At 40.1% G+C, this 4,461-nt stretch overlaps 1 long non-coding RNA gene across 1 annotated transcript; it reads left to right on the forward strand.

The window, feature by feature from the left end:
- The first annotated feature begins 3,533 nt into the window (after positions 1 to 3,533).
- On the forward strand, positions 3,534 to 4,182 carry LOC141340925 (uncharacterized). Its single transcript, XR_012356604.1, has 3 exons — positions 3,534 to 3,582; positions 3,666 to 3,709; positions 3,953 to 4,182. It is a non-coding gene; the product is annotated as an uncharacterized lncRNA (long non-coding RNA).
- The last annotated feature ends 279 nt before the right edge of the window (positions 4,183 to 4,461 follow it).

The following is a 4,461-nucleotide window of genomic DNA, read 5'->3' on the forward strand; positions in this document are numbered from 1 at the left end:
GATCTCCACCACATTGACTTTCCCAGAGTTGGAAGAGGCAATGACATTCTTGAAATCCTCAAAATCCAGGACAGCACCTCCAGGCCGCTTCCTCATCTCTTTCTCCACCCCATGATGGAAAGTGTCTGCACTTATGAAGGTGTGCCCTGGTTCAAAGTACTTTAAGGTTATATCCTCAAGTGGGGTTGTAGGATCATTTACCACAGTGACTAAAGTTGTAAGGAGGCACCAGTTCTTGTTCTGTGCGGTGCAATTGTCAACCCAGTAAATTACATGTTTCACATCCCGCTCCTTATTAAGTGCTGTGACAAAGGCTGATGCCACCTCTTCTGCCTTCCTTCCAGCTATGCCTTCGTGCCATATTACTGAAATGCTATTCTTCTTGGAAGATGACCTTTTCCCCACACTGGCGAAGGTTTCATGGAAGGCCGAGATGCGTTTGGTAAAGACTGCAGTCTTCACCCCAGGCATTCGGGGGCAGCATGATGACTTTCTGGAGGTCAACACTGCGAATTGAGCGATCATCGAGCTCTTCCCTTTCTGCATCCAACCTGTAGTGATGCCTTCCTCTCTCTGCTCTCCTTTTGTGCTCATCCCACTTTTGACAGTGGTGACATTCCTGAATGTTGGTTTCATTCTGATGCTCTGCTTTGATGTGGACATCTTGCCTCAAGCAATTTTCACACTCTTCTTCACCCAGCTTAGTGAAGCTAATGTTCCTCTCCTTCACGGCCTTTCTGTATGTTTCATAGGAACATCTGAGAGACTTTTTTCCTTGTAATCTTTGAACATCAACTGAATGCTGACGTCACTCGACGGGTACCTCCTATGTGGGGCATGCTCACGTCTGTAATGGCTGGAAGTGGGATTAAATGATTCAATGTGTTCAAATATTGGAGCCATGTCGATTTTGATTTTTGTTGATGGGAGTGTGCCTTCCTCTGCGATCTTGTGGTGGTGTTAGATTTGAAGGGATTGTATTTCCAATGACTGTGGCAATCAGTCTATCATTTTTGGATGATAGCCCAGGGTTGTTAAAAATGTTGTTTTGCAGACTTCCTGTTGCTGGCCGAGGTCAACATTCAGATGGTAACTGAGTGACCTGGCTTGTCTGCTAGGAACAGCTGAGGTGTGGCGCACTGAACTAGATTGAGATTGAGCACACAGAGATTTAGTTAGCATTGATTTTCTTTGTTAATTGTTTGCATTTTTAACAGGACAAAGTGTTCAAACAGAATAAACTTATGGTGGAGCAACTGAGATCCACATGACACACAATTATAAATATGGCGTTTATTAAAGAGGAGAGTGAAGACATGACGATTGAAGAAACATCCAGATTCAAACAAGAAGATACTGAGGAACAAACAAAGATGGCGTTTTCATTTTTTTCCTACTAATAATGCCTGATAAAGTAGAGTTTGTGAGTGTACCAATGCCTTGATTACAGCCTTTACCGGGAAACCGCTATAATGACACATTGTTCTCTGTGTTCGTCGCTTTCTTTGCCTGTCTCAAGGTGGCACCCGTAGGTGGTCTGTTGCGGTATTTTACAACTTGCTGGATCTTGCTGCTATCAATGCCAGTGTGCTTTACCGGAGCTGCGTAGAGAACAGCATCCCCAGAAGGGACTTCATGCTTCAGCTGGCCCAGGAGCTACGCACTGAGCGGATGGCATCCAAAGTGGCACTACGCGTTGATGTGCCACTGGACGGTGCAGATCAGCCGAGGAGAATGACTTGCATGGTGAAGGCACAATGCAAACAGAATAAAACGTTTGTCAAGTGTCTGAAGTGTCAGAATGCTGTCTGTGGGAAATGCACAAAGTGATGAATGTTTTCTCAAATTGCATTTGAGCAATGTGTAGAACTAGGCAACTGTAAGTAGTCACACAACACACATTAATATTTAGATGATATAGCCTAACCATAAATGTTCAAACTTTTTATTTCTATTTTTTCAATTTTAATTTAATTGTTTTGCCATTTGTGTTTATTGGTCGCTACTGTGTGGCTTTTTATTCTAGTCTGCCGTTTCCAGAAAAGAAAAATAATAATATAATCTGATCTACGATGTAACAAATAAGTTTCTTGGTGTTCTCTTATTCAAATTATAAATGATAGAACTAAGCAAATTAATAATTAATTAGTTAAGGCTGTGCGCTTTAATTTGTTTTCGCATCATACATGTACTGTGGCAAATCATTATTGCTCCATGTCTATTGTAGTAATTTAAATAGCATAGTTATATTAAAAATAGACATTAAACTATAATATTAGCCCACCCAATATATATTTACTTCCTTTTAATTCTAGTTGTCAGTGGAGGCTTGTTTATCTTATATTGGGCGTTTTGAAAACAAAAAGGGCAAAAAAAAGGAAAGGAAAAGAATTTAGCTGATGACCATTGAGTCATGACTATTTCATACATATGGACATATATATATAGTCCAGGCGACTGAGCACGCCTGGACACCCACCTTCACGAGCACAAGGACTTCACAGGAGCACCAGCCACGAAGACAGCACACACCTTATTTCTCCCTTCACTTTTAAAAGTATTTAACCCGCATCGGCCCGCGGGCGGGCCGGAAGGGCGTGTTTAGGCGTCTCTACGTTTTTAATTACCTTTGTTTTAGAAATATATTCAATCAACTATCAAAAACTATATATCAGTTGAAAGCTAAAACACTCAAGATTCATGTTCTGAGCTTTTTTTTTGGAATCAAAACACCAGAGAGGAAAGGGTTAACATAAATGCTGAAGAGTCACAGCCATGTAAACCGTAAAAGCAAACGGCACTACTTCCGTTTCATTGCATATAGCTCCGATCAGCTCCGATTTATCTTAGAAACAACAGCACACATTTCAAGGTAAGAGTTCACTGTTCAAAATGCATCCCAGTTTTTAATCCAAAACAAAGAGTAAATGGGGTAAAAACCGAAAGATCATCCTTTGTTTACATGAGCGATTCGAGTTATAGTTATCGATAACGTCCATTTTCAAAGAAATATCGATTCTAATTCGTGTTCCAGCGTTGAAATGCCATACATTTCCCATAGAATAGACTCTTCCGAGTAAAATGAGTCCTCCCCCGTCTCTCTCAGTCAATCAGAGCCCAGTCCATGACGCAAAGTCTCCGGAGAGGTACTGACTGGCTCACCGGGGTGTCACTCTTGCGGTCATAAGGTTTGGCTGTTTCAAGCAAGCCAATGCATAGCCAGCAAAGTTTTGATGGATGGAAGTGTTAGCCAACCACGAGGACGTTTACAACGAGTGAAATTTTGCGTAGTTTGCGTAAGCAGGATTCAGGAATACCCAAGCGCAAAGTTAGGTTGCATTCGTGCGCTTTAGTTTACGCACGCCGCGTACATATATACGGCGTCTCTACGCTACATTGAGTGTGTGTCAGAGAACGGATTTTCTGCAAAAGCTTACATCTGAGTCTCTCCATCATAGAACGTCGACTTTATAAGAGTTTTGTGGCGTTTTTAGTGCTATTGTGTGTGGTTTTTCGAATTCGTGGCGAAGAATAGCAGAAAGACGCACTGAGATGCACCCTAGCCATGGATAGCATTAGCACGTAAGTGTCAACAGCGTTCTCCGAATGTTTATATGTTATGTATTATGATATGTCTGATGTGTTTTGTTCATGTGCTGTTCTAGATTGTAAACATGACAACGGGGAGGAAGTGAGAGGACTTCATGAGGTATGTATGTGTTTGTTTGTGCGTGCCATGTGTATGTATGAGTTTTGAGTGTGCGCGCGTTTGTTTGTGTTTGGGTGTGTTTGGGTGTGTGTGTGTGTGTGTGTGTGTGTGTGTGTGTGAGAGAGAGAGAGAGAGAGAGATAATACAAATATGTAAACACAGTGTTGCGGATTTGATTTGTTTTGTTTACACACTTTCTTTCTTTCTTTCTTTCTTTCTTTCTCTCTCTTTCCTGTCTTTCAGTGACTGGCATCCAGTTGGTCAGAGAACAAACATTTTCAGTGACTGGCATCCAGTTGGTCAGAGAACAAACATTTTTAGTGACTGCCTTGAGTCTTCCTACACTGAAAATACTATAAATAATGTATTTAGTTTTACAGTAGTTGGGTATTTGTAATAAGCAGAGAAAGACATTTACAAATGTAAACAAATGGATTCCTTGACTTTTCTTGAAATAAAAGCTCTAAATGACATTTCCCAAACTTTTCTTGAAATAAAATACATATAGTTTCTGTAAGTGAAACGTGAAAAAAATAAAAATAAAATAAATAATAATAATAATAAAAAAAAATCAATACATATTACTAATTATTTCAGGAATAGTTTAGGCGTCCTTTCAAAAAATACCATTTGGAGACTTGGTAACCAAAAAAACTACAAATGCTGTTCATAAATATTTTTTTCTTCAGTGTTTTGGTGGGCAGAGCAGTTCTGAATTGATATACATAAATGTAATGTGTTGTTTTGACTCA

This window comes from Garra rufa, chromosome 1, assembly GCF_049309525.1.
Source record: "Garra rufa chromosome 1, GarRuf1.0, whole genome shotgun sequence".
Lineage (NCBI taxonomy): Eukaryota > Metazoa > Chordata > Actinopteri > Cypriniformes > Cyprinidae > Garra > Garra rufa.